Raw genomic sequence first — 24,503 nt, 5'->3', positions numbered from 1 at the left:
GCATGAGTGGGCCTGACTAGGCTCCGTGTCCCTGGAGACACAGCCAAGTTCCAGCACGTGGTTCCATGAGTGTGGAGTGTCAGGGCCGGCGGAAAGGAAGGTCTGATGCCTCATCCCCAAGAGAGACGGCCTGCCAGGGAAGCAGATTCGGCACAGGCCTGGCCCTGCTCCCTCCCCCCGCATAAGGCCCTGGCACCTTTACCCCTCTGGCCCCTTTGTGAGGGCTCCAGAGGTTGACCAGCCCTCCTTCTCCCAAAGTCTACCTCTTCCCTGAGGTTACAGGCTCCACGTCTGGCTGCCTCTCTGAGATGCCCTTGCCCAGCTCTACCTGCTCACTGCCCTTCCCCGCGCACGTACCTGGAAGCCACCCTCATCTGGAAGAGCAGGTGAGGGTCACTCAACAACCAGACTCTGCAAGATAAAGTGGTGCTCTGAGGATCTTGGCCCATTTCCCACTGCTGCTACACTGCTGGGTGAGCCCAAACTGCAAGGTCCCCTGCCCCATCCCACAAGAGAGGGTCTCTGGAATTTCATTTCCACCACCCTCAGCCTGGAAGTAAGTTCACTTGCCCCAGAACTGAGGTGTACGTAGCAGATGAGCCCTGAGGAAGGACCTCTTCAAGCCCAGTTCACAGACCCCTGCCTCCACTGTCCCAGAGGCTCTTTTCCACCCTTGCCTCACAGTCTGCATACCCCCTGCCAGGCATCCCAACCTCCCTCCAGGCCTGAGCCCATCCCTGAAGCTAGACACCCACCAAGATCCTGTAGCCACTCAACCACAGGGGAGATTCTGGTCCCTGGGGCTCCCCATGGCCTGCTGGTACTGCCTGAGATTCCTGAGAATGGAAGGTTTATCTGGGTAATAGTAACAAAACATTTAATAAGAACGACAACAATAATAATAATAATTGCATCTATCATACACATATCAAACATTTACCACACGCCAGGCACCCTGCTGAACACTTTACATGTGTTAGATTCTCATTTAATCCTGCGAACAACCCCAAGAGGTGGGTGTTGTCCACATCTCATGGATGAGGAAATTGAGAAGCTGAGAGTATGATCCTCAGGGCCACACAGCAGATAGGCGGCAGGGCCAGGACTTGAACCCAGACCTATCTGACTCTAGACCCACGCTTATAAGCACTATTCTATCTTGCCACCCCTCCAGCAGTGCCACCTGTCTAGTGGCACTGCAAAGTAGTGCCATGATGGCAAGAGTAGTGGAAGGCTTTATCTCTTCCATTATTTATTCAGAAGGGCGAAGAAGAAAACAAACATAGCTCATGGGATACGAGTGATGAGGGTACTATTTAGATGGGGTGATCAGAGCCCAACTCCTCCAGCACCCGCATACTTTAATATGGACTATTGAACACTTCTTAGTCCTACACGTGCTGCTGTGTAAGACCAGTTTCAATCCTGTTTCAGCCAAATTGTCACCCCCTTAAGCCTTCCAACATGAAAACTCTGGAATCACCCCAATCTGATTCCACCATCATTATTCAGGGCTGGGACAACTCTTAGGTAAATCTAACCACCCAGGTGGCCTCCTGGTACCACATCTATCCTCTGTAGGACAACCTTCTGCAGCCAGGACAGCTTTAACCAGGCTGTGCCTCAGGCCCTGGCTAGCAGGCTCTCTTCCAGGCCCCACCAACTCCCACAAACTCTGGGAGCTTTCTGCACCCAGGCTGCCTCTTGTAGACCATCCCGATTATGTATGCAAAAAGCTCCTTCCTTCCCATGCTTCACTGGCATGGCATCCCAAAAAAGAAGAATTGTGATGAGAAAAAATAAAGCTATGGTTTTAAGATTTCCTAGCATAATTCAAAGGAAGATTATGCTAAGTATGGAGAAAAAAAAATCTTTTCATCAAAGAAGCATCATTACAATTTTCCACACCATTTAAACCTCTGTGGTGCTTTAAAGAAGAGGATTTGTTAAAAATAATAATAATAATAAGACTACCATTTTAAAAGCACACAAAAAGTATCTAAGCAAATGCCTGGGAAGCAGCTGAAGATGTCTTTTAATGGGTCCTTCTCTTCTAACACCAATAGGAACCGATAATCATGGTTTTCTGAATTATTAGAGAGAAAGGGGAATAGGCCAGCAAACCTTGTCCAAGGACTGTAGTGTGTATATGAGGGAAATGGGTAGGGACCATAATGAGATGATTCGAGGACGGCAGGTCTGTTCAAAAAACATATATATATATATACGTATATATATATTTTTTAACATCTTTATTGGAGTATAACTGCTTTACAATGTTTTGTTAGTTTCTGCTGTACAACAAAGTGAATCAGCTATACCTATACATATATCTCCATATCCCCTCGCCTTTGCATTTCCCTCCCACCCTCCCTATACCAACCCTGTAGATGATCACAAAGCACTAAGCTGATCTCCCCGTGCGATGCAGCTGCTTCCAACTAGCTATCTATTTTACATTTCGTAGTGTATATATGTCCATGCCACTCTCTCACTTTGTCCCAGCTTACGCTTCCCCCTCCCCGTGTATTCAAGTCCATTCTCTACGTCTGTGTCTTTATTCCTGTCCTGCCCCTAGGTTCTTCAGAACCTTTTTCTTTTCTTTTTAGATTCCATATATATGCGTTAGCATATGGTATTTGTTTTTCTCTTTCTGACTTACTTTACTCTGTATGACAGACTCTAGGTCCATCCACCTCACTACAAATAACTCGGTTTCATTCCTTTTTATGGCTGAGTAATATTCCATTGTATATATGTGCCACATCTTCTGTATCCATTCATCTGCCGATGGACACTTAGGTTGCTTCCAAGTCCTGGCTATTGTAAATAGTGCTGCAATGAACATTTTGGTACATGACTGTTTTTGAACTATGGTTTTCTCAGGGTATATGCCCAGTAGGGGAATTGCTGGGCCATATGGTAGTTCAATTTTTAGTTTTATAAGGAACCTCCATACTGTTCTCCCTAGTGGCTGTATCAAGTTACATTCCCACCAGCAGTGCAAGAGGATTCCCTTTCTCCGCACCCTCTCCAGCATTTATTGTTTGTAGATTTTTTGATGATGGCCATTCTGACCAGTGTGAGGTGATATCTCATTGTAGTTTTGATTTGCATTTCTCTGATGATTAGTGATGTTGAGCATCTTTTCATGTGTTTGTTGGCAATCTGTATATCTTCTTTGGAGAAGTGTCTATTTAGGTCTTCTGTCCATTTTTGGATTGGGTTGTTTGTCTTTTTTGATATTGAGCTGCATGAGCTGCTTGTAAATTTTGGAGATTAATCCTTTCTCAGTTGCTTCATTTGCATATATTTTCTCCCATTCTGAGGGTTGCCTTTTTGTCTTGCTTATGGTTTCCTTTGCTGTACAAAAGCTTTTAAGTTTCATTAGGTCCCATTTGTTTATTTTTGTTTTTATTTCCATTTCTCTAGGAGGTGGGTCAAAAAGGATCTTGCTGTGATTTATGTCATATTCTGCCTATATTTTTCTCTAAGAGTTTGATAGTGTCTGGCCTTACATTTAGGTCTTTAATCCATTTTCAGTTTATTTTTGTGTATGGTGTTAGGGAGTGTTCTAATTTCATTCTTTTACATGTAGCTGTCCAGTTTTCCCATCACCACTTATTGAAGAGGCTGTCTTTTCTCCATTGTATATTCTTCCCTCCTTTATCAAAGATAAGGTGACCATATGTGCGTGGGTTTATTTCTGGGCTTTCTATCCTGTTCCATTCAGTTATATATCTGTTTTTGTGCCACTACCATACTATCTTGATTACTGTAGATTTGTAGTATAGTCTGAAGTCAGAGAGCCTGATTCCTCCAGCTCCATTTTTCATTCTCAAGATTGCTTTGGCCATTTGGGGTCTTTTGTGTTTCCATACAAATTGTGAAATTTTTTGTTCTAGTTTGTTTTCTGCATACAGGTCTTTTGTCTCCCTAGGTAGGTTTATTCCTACGTATTTTATTCTTTTTGTTGCAGTGGTAAATGGGAGTGTTTCCTTAATTTCTCTTTCAGAATTTTCATCATTACTGTAGAGGAATGCAAGAGATTTCTGTGCATTAATTTTGTATCCTGCTACTTTACCAAATTCATTGATTAGCTCTAGTAGTTTTCTGGTAGCATCTTTAGGATTCTCTATGTATAGTATCATGTCAGCTGCAAACAGTGACAACTTTACTTCTTCTTTTCCGATTTGGATTCCTTTTATTTCTTTTTCCACTCTGATTCCTGTGGCTAAAACTTCCAAAACTATGTTGAATAACAGTGGTGAGAGTGGGCATCTTTGTCTTGTTCCTGATCATACAGCAAATGGTTTCAGTTTTTCACCATTGAAACGATGTTGGCTGTGGGTTTGTCATGTATGCCCTTTGTTATGTTGAGGTAAGTCCCCTGTATTCCTACTTTCTGGAGAGTTTTTACCATAAATAGGTGTTGAATTTTGTCAAAAGCTTTTTCTGTATCCATTGAGATGATCATATGGTTTTTCTCCTTCAGTTTGTAAATATGGTTTATCATGTTGATTGATTTACATATATTGAAGAATCCTTGCGTTCCTGGGATAAACCCCACTTGATCATGGTGTATTATCCTTTTAATGTACTGTTGGATTCTGTTTGCTAGTATTTTGTTGAGGATTTTTGCATCTATGTTCATCAGTGATGTTGGTCTGTAGTTTTCTCTTTTTATGACATCTTCGTCTGGTTTTCTTATCAGGGTGACGGTGACCTCGCAGAATGAATTTGGGAGTGTTCTGCCCTCTCCTATATTTTGGAAGAGTTTGAGAAGGATAGGTGTTAGCTCTTCTCTAAATGTTTGATAGAATTTGCCTGTGAAGCCATCTGGTCCAGGGCTTTTGTTTGTTGGAAGACTTTTAATCACAGTTTCAATTTCAGTGCTTGGGATTGGTCTGTTTATATTTTCTATTTCTTCCTGGTTCAGTCTTGGAAGTTTGTGCTTTTCTAAGAATTTGTCCATTTCTTCCAGGTTGTCCATTTTATTGGCATATAGTTGCTTGTAGTAATATCTCATGATTCTTTGTATTTCTGCAGTGTCAGTTGTTACTTCTCCTTCACTTCTAATTCTGTTGATTTGAGTCTTCTCCCTTTTTTTCTTGATGAGTCTGGCTAGTGGTTTATGAATTTTCTTTACCTTCTCAAAGAACCACCTTTTAGTTTTATGATCTTTGCTATTGTTTCTTTCATTTCTTTTTCATTTATTTCTGATCTGATCTTTATGATTTCTTTCTTCTGCTAACTTTGGGGGTTCTTTTTGTTCTTCTTTCTCTAATTGCTTTAGGTGTAAGGTTAGGTTTTTCTTTGACATTTTTCTTGTGTATTGAGGTAGAATTGTATTGCTATAAACTTCCCTCTTAGAACTGCTTGTGCTGCATCCCTTAGGTTTTAGGTTGTCGTGTTTTCATTGTCATTTGTTTCTAGGTATTTTTTGGTATCCTCTTTGATTTCTTCAGTGATATCTTGGTTATTTAGTAGTGTATTGTTTAGCCTCCATGTGTTTGTATTTTTTACAGATTTTTACCTATAATTGATATCTAGTCTCATAGCGCTGTGGTTGGAAAAGATACTTGATACGATTGCAATTTTCTTAAATTTACCAAGGCTTGATTTGTGACGAAGATATGATCTATCTTGGAGAATGTTCCATGAGCACTTGAGAAGAAAGTGTATTCTGTTGTTTTTGGATGGAATGTCTTATAAATATCAATTAAGTCCATCTTGTTTAATGTGTCATTTAAAGCTTGTGTTTCCTTACTTATTTTCATTTTGGATGATCTGTCCATTGGTGAAAGTGGGGTGTTAAAGTCCCCTACTATGATTGTGTTGCTGTTGAGTTCCCCTTTTATGGCTGTTAGCATTTGCCTTATGTATTGAGGTTTCCTATGTTGGGTGCAAAAATATTTACCATTGTTATATCTTCTTCTTGGATTGATCCCTTGATCATTATGTAGTGTCCTTCTTTGTCTCTTATAATAGTCTTTATTTTAACATCTATTTTGTCTGATATGAGAATTTTTATTCCAGCTTTCTTTTGATTTCCATTTGCATAGAATATCTTTTCCCACCCCCTCACTTTCAGTCTGTATGTGTCCCTAGGGCTGAAGTGGGTCTCTTGTAGACAGCATATATATGGGTCTTGTTTTTGTATCCATTCAGCCAGTTTATGTCTTTTGGTTGGAGCATTTAATCTATTTAAATTTAAGGTAGCTATCGATATGTATGTTCCTATTACCATTTTCTTAATTGTTTTGGGTTTGTTATTATAGGTCTTTTCCTTCTCTTGTGTTTCCTGCCTAGAGAACTTCCTTTAGCATTTGTTTTAAAGCTGGTTTGGTGGTGGTGAATTCTCTTAACCTTTGCCTGTCTGTAAAGATTTTAATTTCTCCATCAAATCTGAATGAGATCCTTGCTGGGTAGAGTCACCTTGGTTTTAGGTTGTTCCCTTTCATCACTTTAAATATGTCCTGCCACTCCCTTCTGGCTTGCAGAGTTTCTGCTCAAAGATCAGCTGATAACGTTATGGGGATTCTCTTGTCTGTTATTTGTTGCTTTTCCCTTGCTGCTTTTAATATTTTTTCTTTGTATTTAATTTTTGATAGTTTGATTAATATGTGTCTTGGCTTGTTTCTCCTTGGATTTATCCTGTATGGGACTCTCTGTGCTTCCTGGACTTGATTAACTATTTCCTTTCCCATATTAGGGAAGTTTTCAACAATAATCCTTCAAATATTTTCCCAGTCCCTTTCTTTTTCTCTTCTTCTTCTGGGACCACTATAATTTGAAAGTTGGTGTGTTTAATGTTGTCCCAGAGGTCTCTGAGACTGTCCTCAATTCTTTTCATTCTTTTTTCTTTACTCTGCTCTGAGATAGTTATTTCCAGTATTTTATTTTCCAGGTCACTTATCCATTCTTCTGCCTCAGTTATTCTGCTATTGATTCCTTGTAGAGAATTTTTAATTTCATTTATTTTGTTGTTCATCATTGTTTGTTTGCTCTTTAGCTTTTCTAGGTCCTTGTTAAATGTTTCTTGTATTTTCTCCATTTTATTTCCAAGATTTTGGATTATCTTTACCATCATTACTCTCAATTCTTTTTCAGATAGACTGCCTATTTCCTATTCATTTGTTTGGCCTGGTGGGTTTTTACCTTGCTCCTTCATCTGCTGCATATTTCTCTAACTTCTCATTTTGCTTAACTTACTGTGTTTGGGGTCTCCTTTTTGTAGGCTGCAGGTTCGTAGTTCCCGTTGTTTTTAGTGTCTGCCCACAGTGGGCGAGGTTGGTTCAGTGGCTTGTGTAGGCTTCTTGGTGAAGGGGACTGAAGCCTGTGTTCTGGTGGGTGAGGCTGGATCTTGTCTTTCTGGTGGCAGGACCGCATCTGATAGTGTGTTTTGGGGTGTCTGTGGCCTTATTATGATTTTAGGCAGCCTCTCTGCTAATGGATGAGGTTGTGTTCCTGTCTTGCTAGTTGTTTGGCATAGGGTGTCCAGCACTGTAGCTTGCTGGTCATTGAGTGGAGCTGGGTCTTAGCGTTGAGATGGAGATCTCTGGGAGACCTTTTGCCGTTTGATATTATGTGGAGCTGGGAGGTCTCTGGTGGTCCCGTGTCCTGAACTTGGCTCTCCCACCTCAGAGGCTCAGGTCTGAGAACAGGCCCAAGCACCAAGACCCTGTCAGCCACATGGCTCAGAAGAATTGGGAGACTGGGATTGACATATACACACTAATATGTAAAAAATGGATAACTAATTAAGAACCTGCTGTATAAAAAAATAAAATAAAATTCAAAAAAAAGAATAAAGGAAAATGAACAGAAATGATAAATAAATAAAACAAAATAAAATAATTTTAATAAATTATTAAAGTTAAAATATTATTAAAATTTACAAAAAGAGGGCAACCAAACCAATAAACAAATCCACCAATGATAACAAGCACTAAAAACTATACTAAGATAAACATAAAAATCAGAAATAAGTCAGTCGCAAAAAGCAAACCCCAAGTCTACAGCTGCTCCCAAAATCCACCGCTTCAGTTTTGGGTTGATTCATTGTCTATTCAGGTATTCCACAGATGCAGGGTACCTCAAGTTGATTGTGGGGATTTAATCCGCTGCTCCTGAGGCTAAACGGTGAAATTTCCCTTTTTCTTCTTTGTTCGCACAGCTCCTGGGGTTCAGCTTTGATTTTGTCCCCACCCCTGCATGTAGGTTGCCCTCAGGCTTCTGTTCCCGCCCAGACAGGATAGGGTTAAAGCAGTGGCTGGTTAGGGGGCTCTGGCTCACTCATGCCAGGGGGAATGAGGGGTACTGTAGTTATAACTGGAACTCAGGGCAAGCCTACGGTGGCAGAGGCCAGCGTGACGTTGCAATAGCCTGAGGCACGCCATGTGCTGTCCTGGGGAAGTTGTCCCTGGATCACGGGACCCTGGCAGTGGCAGGCTGCACAGGCTCCTGGGGAGGTGTGGATAGTGACCTGTGCTTGCACACAGGATCCTTGGTGGCTGCAGCAGCGGCATTAGAGTTTCTTGCCCGTCTCTGGTGTCCGAGCTGACAGCCACAGCTCACATCTGTCTCTGGAGCTCGTTTAGGCAGCGCTCTGAATGCCCTCCCCTCGCACACCCCGAAACAATGGTCTCTTGCCTTTTAGGCAGGTCCAGAGTTTTTCCCGGACTCCCTCCCGGCTTGATGGACATATATATTTTGAGCACCTGCTGTATGCCAAGCCCTGTGCCAAGCACTTACAATTCAGAGATAACGAAGACCTGGCCTCTGGCCTCAAGCAGTTCCTAGTCTAGCAGGCTGGCAGCCTGGTATGCCAGCAACTACAGCATGATGAAAGCACAGGTGTCTTTAACACAGGCAGCAACTCCAGAGCTCATTTTCCAGCTCTTTGATTGACTCAGTTGGGAAAGTCACTGAACCTCTCTGTGCCTCCCTTTTCTGATATAGAAAATGAGGACAGTGATAATGATCTGAAGTGTATAAAGGGCCCAGAAGAGGGTCTGCTACATGCAGAATGTGCTGGCCGTTACTGTTGTTGCTGTAATAGAAGAGACACACAGTCTAGGCTCCATCTCCTCACCCACCACCACCAAGGGCAAGGTTTTGGGAAGGCTTGGTGAGCTGTGTCATCAAGGATCAGGCAATTGGTCAAGTGGAGAAGGTAGGAGGAAGAGGGAATAGCATGGGAGAAGCAGAGGCATTAAAGTCATCTGGCTTGGGGTTGGGTCTCTAACTGCTCCATAAATAGACATGCACTTCTTCTTCCCATTTGAGTCCTGCTCCCCCTCATTTGCAGAGAATCCAGTGCTGCCTGGGCCTGGGCCTATGGGGCTTCTCTGGTGCAGATTAGGTGGTTCTTGGTTTTGCTCATTGCTAGGCTAGAATCCAGTTTCCTTGGGTTTGCTTGTTGATTACCAACTAGTTGTCTGCTTGCAGGTTTCCAAAAGTTTATTGCTATTGACTCTTTATCTATCCTCTTTACCTTTGGGGTTTATACTTTTAAAAAAATCATATACTGGTGTTTTAGTGGGGTTTCAGGAAGGAACAGAGATAAAAAAGCATATATCCAATCCACCATCTTGAACTGGAAATCCTAAAATCTTTTAATTCCCTCTCTTGATCCACCCTAGTTTGTGTCATCATTTCTTAGGAAGAAGATCCCACCAGACTTCTATTAGCTGACCCTACTTCTAGCCTCTTCCCATACAAAGCTCTGTTCTAGGTTGCAAATCTTATTACATTGTCCCAGTCTCTAGGACAGCATTGACCATAGAAATAGTATAAGCCACATGTGTAATTTTAAATTTTCTAGAGTCCTCGTTAAAAAAAATAAAAAGAAGCATGTCGAATTAACTTTAATAATGTAGCTTATTTAACCTGATACATCTAAAATATTATCACTATAAGAAAATTATTGATGAGATCTTTTTTTTTTTTTTTTTTTTTGCGGTACGCCGGCCTCTCACTGTTGTGGCCCCTCCCGTTGCGGAGCACAGGCTCCAGACGCACAGGCTCAGTGGCCATGGCTCACGGGCCCAGCCGCTCCGTGGTATGTGGGATCTTCCCAGACCGGGGCATGAACCCGCGTCCCCTGCATCAGCAGGCAGACTCTCAACCACTGCGCCACCAGGGGAGCCCTGATGAGATCTTTTACATTCTTATTTTCAACATAAAATGTGTATTTTACACTTACAGCACACATCAATTTGAAAGGTAAGTTTTCATCGGAATACTTGATCTATGTTTAGATTTCATAAAATCTACAATTAAAAAGTAGATCCACATACCCATGTTGTTCCAAAATATGTAAAAGCTTCCCAATACCAGAGTATGCATTTTTAAATAAATTAATTTACATTAAAATTTTAATTCCTCAGTTACATGAACCACATTTCAAGTGCTAATAGTGCCATGTGGCTAGAGGCTACTGTATTCGAGAGCACAGTGCTAGCATCTCTGGACTAAGGGACACCAAGTCCAGTTGACACCAGGGCCACCATACTAAAAACAAAGGAATTAAAAGGACTGTTTGTCAATATACTGGATGTTAAGACTTTCAGCCTTCTCCTCTGAATGGACCCCAGTGATTGCTGTTGAGCCAGGCTCAGGCAGGAAACTGGAAGATTCTCCAGGCAGGAAACTGGAAGATTCTCCTCCAGGAAATCTGACCAGTCCAAGAGGAAGGTCCAAACCTATGATATCAAGGGATCCAACTAAACAGTCTAGCAAAATTGTCCTATATTGAGGCCCAGAGTCCCAACCATGAACAGATAGACAAATGCAGATGAAAAAGGACCCCCAAACATGTGAGGAATGCCTCTACCCTGAGACAGACTGAACCACATGGAAGAAAGCAGCTTGAGGGAAAGCGCATGTATAGGAAAACGAAAACATCCAGATATCTAATGATAACAACCCTAGAGAAGCATGTGAAGATTTCGAAACCACTAAATTAAAACAGGATGCTATTTAAAAGTAATTTTCAGAAAACAAACAACAAGGGCCCTTGGAAATTAGCAGAAACCTGTGAGCAGAAATGAAAGCTTCAATACAAGGGCCAGAAGATATAACTGAGAAAATGTCCCACAAATTACAGTGTAAAGATAAGGAGATGAAAAATGAGAAAGAGAAGATTAAAACATTAGAGGATTAACTCAGAAGATCCAGTAGCTGAAATATAGAATGCTAGACATAAAGAGGAGAAAATGGTGGGGAGGGAAACATTTTTTAAAAAATTTTTTTTTCAGGAAAATACCCTGGAGCCAAAGGACATGAGTTTCCATAATAAAAGGTCCCATTCAGTACCTAGCAAAATGAATAAAAATAGGGTCATTCTAAGGCATAGAAGGGAAATTTCAGAACCCTGGAGCCAAACAAAATATCCTAAAAGTTTTCAGAAAGGCGTAAAAAAAAAAAGTTTACAAATAATGCATCAAAATATGATTGACATGAAATTTCCCACTGATAACTCTGAAATCTAGAAGAAAATTAAGCAAAGCCATCCAATTACTGAGGGAAAATTATTTTCAACTCAGAATTCTATACTTATTCAAAATATCAAATAAGTGTAATAAAAGTAGAATAAAAACACTTAAAGACTTACCACATGAAAAAAAAAAAAACTGCCTCCCATGAGCCCTTTCTCAGAAAGTTACTGGAGGATACGCTCTACCAAAATGAGGAAATAAATGAAGAAAGAAGATGACAAGAGATCCAACAGGAGACCTGGTACAAATGAGAGGCCAAGGGACTCTTAGGACGCAGTGAAGAGTGATGGAGTATGGTCTCTGTGCAGCAGGCAGAGAGGTCAGCAAGCCAGCTTGGAGTTGGTCAGAAACTTCATACTTCTTCAAGAAGACACTGATGAACTGAGACAGAAAGACAAGAGTACAGCCATTTTGGAAAAGGACCGGGGAAGAGCCTTGGGCAAAACAGGCCTTGCAAGCTAAAGAACAAAGGCGCTGGGGGCCTGAGTCCCAGAGACAAAAAGCAGGCTCACAGGAATAAAAGATTAACTTCATCTCTGTTACACTAACAGTATACCTAGTTGCCATAAGACGAGAAGCTCAACTATAAATTTTAATCTTATCTGTTTCTGAGCTTTCTTGCAGAAAATTCTCATTCATTTCTTTCCCCTCACAGAAGCACTCCCAATTCCTAATAGCCACCATGGAGCCTCTGCTGCTGGTCAAAGAAGTTTGATGACCTCTGGAAATTATCAATGATCATGAGACAAACCCTCCCTTTTGTTTCGCAGCTTACCCCTTCTACTCAGGGAGCGGGCACTTTTTTTTTCCACCTTCTCCCTTACGCACAAGCAATCTCTTTTAATAAAAAGCTTTGTGTGCCTAAGCTTCTTGTGGAAGCACTATTCATTTCTATGGTGTTGCTGTTCCAAGAATCTGGAAAGGGACCAGTAACAAACACCTTATATGTTTGAACATACTGAGAGGAGATTTAGACATCTGGGAGAGGGGCTAGGGGTTGAGTGAGTGACGAGTACAAAGAAAAGTATGGAAAAAAATTTAATGGAAGATAATTATAAATTCCCCAGAGATCAAAAAGTTGTGCAAGAAAGGACAAGTAATAACTAAGCTGCAAATAAAAATTACATAGTCATAATCTTGATCAAACCGAAATTATCATATGATTATAAAGGGAAGATGGGGAGTTGCAGAAGTGTGTGGTGTGTGTACATGAGGGTGGAAAAAAAACTAAATTCTCAGCATAGAGGAAGCAACAGATGAGACTAGAACTGAACTACCAAGAAGTAGCAGTATGAATAGAAAATTCAGAGATAGAGGTAAATACCAAAATAACCACAAAATGAGATGTGACTTGACACGGTGGAGTGAACTGGGGTGGGGACAGCGGTATCTTTTGAAGGACCTGTAGAATTACCTGACTCTTTAAGCTACAGTCACATTTAACTTCGATAAGAATTAAAACTTTAAACAAGAGAACTATTTAGAAACGAGGATAGATAGAATTTTCTAATTTCAAGAAGGAAAAAGAAAGAGGAGAATATTAGTCAGCTTGTGATGCCATAGCAAAATACCATAGACTGGACATCTTAACCAACAGGAACTTAACCTTGGCAGCTCTGGAGACTAGAAGTCTAAGATCAAGTTCCCCTAGGGTCAGGTCCTGGTGAAGGCTCTCCTCCTGGCTTGCCACCTTCTCACTGTGTCTTCACAGGTCCTCTTCGTATAAGGCCACAGTCCAATCTGATTAGGGCCCCACTCTTAGGTCCTCATTTAACCTTGATAACCTCCTAAAGACCCCATCTCCAGATACAGTCATATTGGGGGTTAGGATTTCAACATTTGAATTTGTAGGGGGGCACAGTTCAGTCTACAGCAAGGAGTCAGGACTGATTACGTTGTTTGAGTAGCTGAAAGGATGGGATGTTACCACAAAGATACAAAGTGCAGGTGGGGGAAGGGACAGATGGCTAGTCAATTGGTGATGGCAAATTCCATCTTAGGCTAAGTCTGCAGTGCTGGTGGGACACCTGAGAGGAGCCATCCTGTTGATGATTGTACATAGGAGTCCAGAGCTCAAGGTTCAGGTCAGAGCTGGAGACAGTATTTACAGAGAATAGTTAAAACCACAGAATTTCTGGGAATGGAGTGGAGTTAAGAGGAAAGAGAAGGCAAACTCAGACCCCTAAAGACCACCAACACTTAAAGGTCAGTGAGTCTCATGAAGAGGAGACCTTAAGGAAACTGAGGATGTAATCAATAGTTAAATGCGCCAGAGAGACCCAAGTAGATAAGGATTGAAAACTATGCACTTTGTTTGGTGGTGAGGACATTGGTAGGTCACCCAGAGCAGGTTGAGTGGGTTGGTGGGGACAGAAGCCATGCTACCCTAAGTTGAGGAGCAAACTGGAAATGAGTGGACGGGGCATGAGAAGACAGTAGAGCACTCTTTCCAGATGTTTGGCTGTGAAGGAAAAGAGAGAGTTAGGGTGAAGGTATGGCTTCAAGCCCAATGGTCATGTGCTTAGGAGGAAAGCCAGGAGGGAGAGAAGTTATGGAAGAGAAAGGTGGTAGCTGAGAGAGTGGGGCTACAGTGGATATGAGAGGGGGAGGGACACAAAGCCATGGTGATGGGATAAGTCTTAGGAAGAGCATGCCCCTATAGGAATGGGAGAGAGTAGGAGAGAAGGGCAAAGGGGGGTACCGTAGGAGAAAAGGATAAAACATAGAGGCTGGATCATCCCCACAATTTAATCTCTTTCGAGTACTTCTCCCAGGAGTTACTGAGTAAGAACACTTTGTCACCCTCTATGGTGTATTTTTGCTCCTGCCACATCCATCCTTTCCCCATCTTGCTTGTTTGTTCTCCAGCCCCCTTGATTTCCTTTTCCTGACCCTCTTGCCTGTCATTAATATGGTCTTTGCTGAGCCTCCACTTCCACCATGACCAGCCTCATAGCACAGGGCAAGCATAAAGGCAACAGAGGGAGGCTGGGACTGAGGTGCCCAGGTCCAAGCACCCAATACCCAGCTAATGAGCCCTCCAGGAGGTACAAGGAAACACAGCTAGAGGCACAGCTGTCCTTCAGAGAGATGCCTCCCTGGCAGGTGAGGATGATCTGTCACCTTCCTCAACATTGGCCTCATAGATTAAGGAGATGGAAGAGTGCAGGGGAGGTTCAGCCCACCAAGACATGAGTCTTTCATCAGATCCCTGGTCATTTCCACCACTTTCAGATGAAATACAAAATATTCTCAGACCCACAAGGTTGTACTTTCAGTATTCATTGACTGAGAAAACACAGTTCAAAAGGCTTCCCTGAACCTACTACTGTCTTTAAGTTTTTTTCACAAGAGCATCTACAGATTTGCAACATATGTGAATATATAATTTCAAGATATACCTGTCTATAAGCAATGCTTGGTGACTGTATGGATCCGTGGAACTCTTTGCAATAAATCTACTTTTTCCCAGCCACCAGGGTCCAAATTTCACTTGTTGGTAAAGATTGATCCAGATTATGTCGGAGTCTGGGGGGAGCTGGGGGGTTGGAGGGAATACTCTGCCATGGTAGAGGGGTACCTGCATGAGATCAAACCAGAGATCAGCAAGATCAGGGAATGGAAATCCTCCCAGAGCCAAGATTCTATGGGAAGATGGAGTTCTAAGTGTCTTCATCTCCTCCTGTGTGAAGTCTGCCATCCATGCCTGCAGGCGCCGAAGAGTAATATCTAAATAAGTGTGTGACTCTCCACATCTAAATGAATGTGTAGAGATCACTAGAGTGAAAAACTGTTTAAATTAGTAACTGTGTCAGTTATTATTTGCATCAATGTTCTCTCCTCAGTCTTATGATAATTATCCTTGTCCCTCTATCTCCACCTACTCGATTTTGCAATCCATTATGTACCAGGCTAGATGCTATGTACATCATATATGCCATCTCATTTAATCTTGACAACACCTTCATGGAGTAGGTATTATTATCCTCATCTTACAGATGTGGAAACTGAGGATCAGAGAGGTCGACTGTTTTGCCCAAGGTCACATAGCCAATAACTGATGCAGTTAGAATCCAAACCCAGATTCTGGATGGTACAAATTCTCTTTTCACTACAGGATGTCACGTTCTTTCCCTCTGAACTACAGAAATTGTATTGAGAGACAGAGTAGAGGTAGGAGTGGTAGTCATTTTTTAAACTTCTAGGCAGAAGGAACTCCTCCTAATGGCATTTCCATAATTAGAATGCATTTTTTCTGATAGTTATAATTCAGGCAATTGCAGTGACATTGAGCTGAAACCTGGCATGCAAGATGTTCATTTCTCTTAAAAGTTCACTTTTAATCGGCCCCAGTTCTTTCCAAGTCTGGAAGAAATACAGAACGTGTACTTCTGACGTTTCCAATGTTGAAGGCTGTTTGACACAGGGACTCAGTCCCTGGAGTTTTACTGAATTTCCTGGTAAGAGAGGGAGGAACCGGTGAAAGGCAGACAAAAAGCAAAGGAGGGAGGGAGAAAAGGAGGGGCCTGGTCAGAGCACACTATTCCCAAAAGGACTCCAGAATCTGGAGTACATTCTGTAAACCACATGGAGTAGGAAAATACCCTGCAAGGAGACCACACTCCCTCACTCCCCACAGATCTCTGGGGACACATGGGCTATAGCCATGATGTCCCAGTTTATCAGTTTGGACAGTCCTTACTGGGTCTTCCACCATGAGAAAGCGGGCACCCTCAAGAGAAGCTGGACTGTGTTCAGTCAAGTGAGAAAAGAATTAAATAAGACTGTTCTAGAATTCTCAGTGCGCTTCTGGGATTAAGGAATAGCCCAAATCCCAAAGAGTTCTAGAAAACCAAGGAACCAGAATAGTGTCGTGGGGAGAACATAGGATGAAGTGGAGCCAGAAGATGTAGATTTAAGTCCCAGACCTGCTCCACTACTTGCTATCTATGTAAACTCCTTGAGTCTCAACTTTCTGGACCAAAAAAAATTGAGTTAATAATCCCAAGATTATTGTGAGGACTAAATGTGGCGTTACATCTAGCCTAGTTCCAACTACTGTTTCTTACTATGGCAAACTAGATATTCTGACAAACCCTCCACTAGGCTAAATAGTCTGGAAATAAACGAGTCAGGAAGAAAGTAAAAAATTCTCAGGGGCCAAAAATAGGGTAAAGACGGAGACCTAAGAGGACACTGAAACCAACTCTCCCTGGAGGGCATTTGGTGAACCCAGATGACCCTGAGCTTCAGTATCCATGACCCAGTAGTTTACAGGGAACAAGAGACAAATGTTATGGGCCATCCAAAGTGGGGAGTCTAACAAGAGAACCACTGTCCCCTGCAGAAAGCTAGGAATTCAAAAGGCTGTGTCCTCAAAGGGTAAAGTAGAAGTAACACCCCACCAGAGGGGGCAGTAAAGAAAACTGACTGACTACCTCAGCCCTTGAATTCTAGGTGGAGAAGACAAACATTTCTGAGAACTGTAACTACAAACCCAGGTTAGAATTGGGATTTGAAGCTCCAATTGTTATTACCTGAACTGTCCACAAAACCTCAAGCTAAGACTGTCACTTAGCTTGTTTATATATATAAAACAGATAATCAACAAGGACCTACTGTATAGCACAGGGAACTATACTCAATATTCTGTAATAACCTAAATGGGAAAAGAATTTTAAAAAGAATAGACATATGTATATGTGGAACTGAATCACTTGCTGTACACCTGAAACTAACACAACATTGTAAATCAACTATAGTCCAATATAAAATAAAAATTAAAAAAAAAAAAGAAAGAGAGAGGTCCCTGTTTAATAGTGTCGCCAGGAGCCTGTCAGAAACAAACAAACCGGGCTTCCCTGGTGGCGCAGTGGTTGAGAGTCCGCCTGCCGATGCAGGGGACACGGGTTCGTGCCCCGGTCCGGGAAGATCCCACATGCCGCGGAGTGGCTGGGCCCGTGAGCCATGGCCATCGAGCCTGCGCGTCCGGAGCCTGTGCTCCGCAACGGGAGAGGCCACAACAGTGAGAGGCCCGCAAAAAAAAAAAAAGAAACAAACAAACCCTTTCTGAAGCAACTCGTCTTCAATCAAGTCCTCAAATAATTCCTATAGATAAAGTTCCAAGGAAAGTGTAATTATACTCAAAAAAGCTTAACACACAAGGAAATATGACACCATGAGTAAAACAGCATCAACCTCATCATAACAACCTCAGATATTAGAATTAACACGCACAGAATTTTTATTGTTTGATATGCTTAGAAATAAAAGGAGGACTCAACATAAGAGTAGGGAGAGCTATCAACATGACCATATACAGATTGAAAAAGAATCAAATACACCATCTACAAACAAAACAATGTAATAGTTGAAATCAAAAGTCAATCAATAGATGTAACATCATTAGACACACTTAATGAGAGATTTCATCAAAGCTAAAGCAAATCTGAAAAAAAAAATTACCCAAATGCAGCGTAGAAGTAAAAAATCTTTCTGAATATATGAAAGAGAGGTTAAGAGACATGGAGGCTAAAGTGAGAAGTTCTAACTTACATCTAACCGAAGCTTCAAAAGGAGAGGAGAGAGAGGTAGGGGAGAAGCATTATTTGAAGATCTAGTGGCTGAGACTTCTCCAAAACTAAAAAGACATTGATCCTAAGATTCAGCAAATTCCAAGCAGAATAATTAAAACAAAATCCACTTCTAGACATAATGATTCTGCAAAACAACAAAGGCAAAGAAAAAAACTTTAAAATAACCAGGAAAAGAAAAAGACAAAAAACAAACTGACAGGTGACTTCTCAATTAAAGCCAAAAGACAGTGGAATGATATTTTCAAGTGCTGAGAAAAAAATAAATTGTACACCCAGCAAAATTTTTATCAAGAATGGGGGTGAAACTTTCAGATGAAAATTGATACAGGTGTCATCAAAAGACCTTCACAGTGCCAGTTATCAATTTATTGTTTCTCAGCTCCAAATTCATCCTTCTGCTCTACAAAAGTGGAGATGAGCTCTTTAAATACTTTTCTTTTGCTGGCTGGCATCTTATTAAGCTTTGGCAATAGAGGGCACTGGAGAGCTATCGCAGGGGAGTTTTTCTTCCTGGTTCCAGTTCTTAACCTTTCATAAATACAGTATATATGAGACAAATATATATAGTAGTAGTAAAGAATATAGGAATAGCAGACACAGGAAACAGCCTATATTACTATATTCTCTTTGCTACTTATTACCCAATCCCTTATTACTCTAGTCCCCATTACAGTTAATAATTCTTTATATTAAACTTTCCCTGCTCAAATTACTGTGTGGTTTCTCTCTCCTGATTGGACCCAGATTAATATCTGCACTAAAGGGCATGCTTAACTCAGTAGAACAGTGATCACAGATAGAAGGTCTGAGATGCAACAGGACTGAAACCCAAGGAGGTGGTAACTATGGGTCAGTCTGAAAAATACACATTCATTTCCTTCTTCATCTTCTTAAGCCTGGCACCTCTAAAGCAAATCTCTTAAGAGCGTCTCCCCCTCAAGAAAAGCCAGAATTTGTGGCTTGATGAAAGCATGAGCTTTGGAGTCAGACAGAGCAGGTGTAAATTACAGTTCTGCCACTTGCCAGCTTTGTGACCTCAGAGAAATTTCTTAACCTCTTTAAGCCTGTTTCCTCTTCTGAAAACTGAGATAATGATGACTCACACATGTGCCATGAAACTTAACTGAGATAACCCATATGAAAATGTCCAGAACATAGCAGCTTCTCTATTTCTTTTGAAGAAACCACTTACAGACACTTTCCCCCAGAAATCCCTGAATCCCTCTCCTGGTCATAGAGCTTTCTTTCCTCCAGCGGACTTCCATGCTCTTGAAAGAACATCTTCATTAGTTGATGTCTGTGCATGGCTCAGGAGAAGAAAAGTGCTGAGCCAGCGCTTTCTACCACCTGGTTCTCTTCCCTACCTAATGAACTTCTAAATCTTTAAATCTGAGCCTTGGGTATCTAGCCCTCATGCTGTAATTAGATCCAGGAGAGACCGACTGTCCTGAGCCAAGGACGAAGTGGCAAAGCACGGTAAATGCTTCTACATTCTCTAAGGATATTTGCTGTGCTGTGAGTTTTGAGTCAGCCCATCTTTGCTGGCACTGACTGAGCCATAGTATTAGTTAATATACAGGGATGGTGGAGAAGGGAGAAGTTTGACATCAAGATTCTCCCCCAAGTCCACACCATAATCTGGGTATCAGCCAGCTGTGCCCACCTACCACGTGTTTGACTGTAGCTGGTCTGAGTGGATGCCAACTGGACCCTGCACTATTCAGTCATTCAGCCACTCAGTCACCACTCTGTCAGTGACACAAACAGCATTCTGTGTGCAAAGCCCAGCATGAGGACCTGCACCAAACAAGTGGAAACTTACACAGGGCCCCTGTCCCCTGGGCTCATTCAAAAAAGAACAAGGCGAACTCACAGTTTCACAATCTTAGCATTAGAAAGGCCTCAGGAGTGGTCTAGTGCCTCCTCCTTCCCAACCCAGAACTTTCAGCATCTGATGGAATGTTTCCAAGGATGGGGAATTCACATTCTCCAGGATAGGGTCTCCCATGAGAGGAGAGACGAGCTTAGAAAATTCTTCTGTGCTTGCAGCTGAGAATTTCTTCCACGAATAAAAGAGTGTATGATGCCAACCCCAAAATAGCAGGGCTGGTGTCTGAACTACCAAGGGTGATTGGAGTGTCGCAGGACTGGCAGCCAGAGGATAGTCTTTAGCGATTGCTTCATGGCTGGGACCTCCCACTGATGTCTTCTGAATCAAAAAGACTCTCCCCAGACAGGGGAATTTCCACTTCTGGGAAGAGACTAAACATATTTTTCCCTATTCCTCCTGCTAAGTATAACAAAAAGCCCTTGATACTATATTCAAAAACCTGGGAAGCATCTGAAAAATGGAGATAAGTAGGCAGATCAGCTAGAGACCATGGAACCAAGGAATGAGATAGTGATGAGTTGCCCGGGTTTTATTTTTGCTTCCTATATCCTAGACATGGTGCTAAAGAAACCAGCAGCCTGAAAATGCCAGGAGCTGCAGACCAAAAAAGCTCCAACAGAAGCCTGCTCTCTCTAGCCAAAGAACCAGAAAAGGAGCAGCCTGGTAAGACAGAAAAGTTTTACTCAATAACTACTCTACTCCCACAAACACCACATAAAAAATCTGTAGCCGCATCCCCATCTATGCCAGCAAAGCTGAGTGAGGAGCCCAGATTTCCATTCTGGTGAGGCCATGATGAGGCACCCTAACAACCCAGTCAGGTGGTGTCAACGAAGGACAAGTAGGAAGCTGAGACTTACATCCCTGCAGCAGTAATGAGGCCAACCACTCCCCTCCTGCAGTCTGGATGAAGTGCCAGACCTTCATCCCCATCTGGCAGTAGTGAGGCAACCTTCCACTCCTCACTGCAGTGGTGTTGCCAAGGCCCTAGTGGAGAGTCACCACCTCCCATCAGTAACGGGGCCACCCCCGACAGTGTCAACAGAGGTTGAGCGAGGAATCTGCACTGCTGCTATCACCTAGCAGTAATGAGGCAGCAACCCTCCTCCCCTTGTCAGAGCTGTGTCACAGAAAACCAAACAAAACAGGAGGTTTGAACATGATCCAGGGTCTTATAACATAATACAAAAATGTCCAGGTTTCAGACAAACATTTCTTCTCATATCAAAAACCAGAAAAATCTCAAATTGGATAAAAAATTCAATCAAAAATGCCAACCCCAAGATGAAAGAAATGTTAGAATTATTTGACAAAGATCTTAAAGTAGCTTAGAAAAAATGCTTCCATGAACAATGACAAACATGCTTGAAACAAATGAAAAAATTGGAAAGCCTCAGCAAAGAAAGAGAAAGTTTCAGCAAGGATATAGAAAATATAAAGGAGAACTAAATTGAAATTTTAAAACTGAAAATACAATAACCAAAATACAAAGCTCTGTGGATGAGCTCAACAGAAGAATGAAGGGAATGGAGGGGGAAAAAATCAGTGAACTGGAAGCTAGAACAATAGAAATTACTCAGTCTGAACAACAGAGAGAAAATAGACTGAAAAAAAGGAACAAAGCTTCGGGGACCTGCAAGACCATGACAAAACATCTAATATTCATGTCACTGGGTCCCAGAGGGAGAAGAAAAAGAGGGCAGGTATGAAAAAGAGTTCAGAGAAATAAAAGCTGAAAACTTTTTAAATTTGGCAAAATAGATAAACCTAGAGATTCAAGAAACTAAGGGAATCCCACATAAGAGAAACCTAAAGAAATTCCAACATATCATATCATAGTTAACATTCTAAAAACTAAAGACAAAAAAAGTTTTTTTGAAAGAAGCAAGAGAAAAACATTCTACCTATATGGAAAAAAAAATTTTAATGACAGCAGATGTCTCATTTAAACTATGAGCACTGGAGAGTTCTCACAAACATTTAAAGAATAACACCAATTCTACACAATCTCTTCCAAGAAATAGAAGAGGAAGGAATGCTTCCCAATTCATTTTATGAAGTTAAGATTACCCTCATATCAAAACCAGAAGAAAACCGTACAAAAAAGAAAACTACAGACCAATATCCCTCATGAATTCAGACAAAAATTCTTAACAAAATGTTAGCAAATAGAGTTTGGCAATATATAAGACAAATCATACCATGACCAAGTGGAGTTTATTCTAGGGATGCAAGGTTCACTCAATATTCAAAAATCAATCAATTTAATCTACTATATTAACAGGCAAAAATTTTTAAATCACATGATCATGTCAATCAATGCAGACAAAGCATTAGACAAAATTCAGCACCCATTCATAATTTAAAAAAAAAACCCTCAGGAAAATATAAACAGAGGGGAACTTCCTCAACTTGATAAAGAGCATTTATAAAAAACCTACAGCTAACATTATATTTAATGGTGAAAAACTGAATGCTTTCTCCTTAAGATCAGAAACAAGTCAAGAATGTTCACTTCTCACTACTCTTATTCAACATAAGAATACGAAAGGCAGTGGTGGTATGATGAATTGGGAAATTGGGATTGACATATATATGCTAATATGTATAAAATGGATAACTGATAAGAACCTGCTGTATAAAAAAATAAATTAAATTAAAAAATTTAAAAAAGAACAGATGAATATTAAAGATTATGCTTAAAAAAAAAAGAATATGAAAGGCAACACTGGAAGTTCTGGCCAATACAATAAGGCAAGAAAAGAAAAGGCATGCAGATCAGAAAGAAAGAAATAAAACTGTCCCTATTTGCAGATGACGTGATTGTCTATGTAGAAAATCCCAAGGCATCTACAAACTGGCCAAAAAGTTTGTTCGGGTTTTTTCCATAAGATGTTACAGAAAAACCCAAACGAACTTTTTGGCCAACCCAATTATTCCTAGAACGAATAAACGAATTAAACAAGGTCACAGGATACAACATGAACACACAAAAATCATTGTGTTTCTATGTACTAGCAATGAACACATGCACATGGAAATTTAAAATACTAAGTCCCTCCAAAAATGAAATATTCAGGTGTAAATCTAACAAAAGTAGTCAAGATGTATATGCTGAAAACTACACAATACTGAGCAAAGAAACCAAAGAGGAATTAAATAAACAGAGAAACGTTTCACACTCATGGACTGGAAGACTCAACATAGCAAAAATGTCAATTCTCTCCCAATTGATTTACAGGTCTAATGCAATTCTTACCAAAATCCCAGAGAGAGTTTTTTTGTAGATATAGACAAGATTATTCTAAAATTTATATGGAAAGGTAAAAGAACAAGAATAGCTAAAAAGAGTTTTGAAAAAGGATACAGCAAAAGAAATCAATGCATGCAATTTCAAGACTTAAGACACTAAACAGGGTTCTGTGGTATTAGCAGAAGGATAGGCACAGTGATCGATGGAACAGAAAAGAGAACCCAGAAACAGGCCCCCACAAATATGCCCAATGGATTTTTCACAAAGGTAGAAATGCAATCCAATGAATGAAAGATTACACCGCAGCTAAGAGTAGCCCCCGCTCGCAGCAACTAGAGAAAGCCCGTGCACAGCAACAAAGACCCAACGCAGCCATAAATAAATAAATTTACTTATTTATTTGTTTATTTTTTAAAAAGAAAGAAAAAATAAGCTACAAACAGGGAGAAAATATTTGCTGGACATTTATTCAACAAAGAACTATATTCAGAATATATAAAGAACTCTCAAAACTCAACAGTATAAAAAAAACAACCCAATTAGAAAATGGGCAGAGGAAAGGGAAAAGTCATGTCATCAAAGAGAATATACAGATGGCAGCTAAGCACATGAAAACATGTTCCATCAACGTCATTGCTTACTAGGGAAATGCAAATTAAAACCACAATAAGATATCAAAGTGGTTAAAATAAATAGTGACAATACCAAATGCTGATGAGGAACAAGAATTGTATGGCTCATATGTTGCTGGTGGGAATGTAAAATGGCACAGCCACTCTGGAAACTGTTTCTTTTAAAAGCCAGCATTCAACTACCACACAATCCAGCAGTTGCACTCCTGCACTTATCCCAGAGATATAAAGACTTATATTCACACAAAAACCTGTACTTTATAGTAATTTTCTTTACAACAGCCAAAAGCAGAAATGACTTGGACGTCCTTCAATGTGTGAGTGATTAAACAACCTGTACCACGGCATACTACTCAGCGATAAAAAGGAATAAACTATTGATACACTCAGCAACTCAGATAGATCTCCATAGAATTATGCTGAGTGGGGGAAAAAAACATCAATCCCCAAAGTTTACATACTGTATGATTCCATTTATATAACATCCCTAAAATGACAAATTATAGAAATGGAAAGCAGGTGAATGTTTGCCACGGTTAAAGAGGGGAGGGGGAAGGAGGGAAGCAAGTGTGGCTGTATAAAGGCAACAGGAGGGATGCTTGTGGTAATGGGTGAAACGTTCTGCAT

This window comes from Phocoena sinus, chromosome 8 (assembly GCF_008692025.1).
Source record: "Phocoena sinus isolate mPhoSin1 chromosome 8, mPhoSin1.pri, whole genome shotgun sequence".
NCBI classification, from domain to species: domain Eukaryota; kingdom Metazoa; phylum Chordata; class Mammalia; order Artiodactyla; family Phocoenidae; genus Phocoena; species Phocoena sinus.
The sequence above is the reverse complement of the archived record's forward strand: the minus strand, read 5'-3'. Positions refer to the sequence as shown.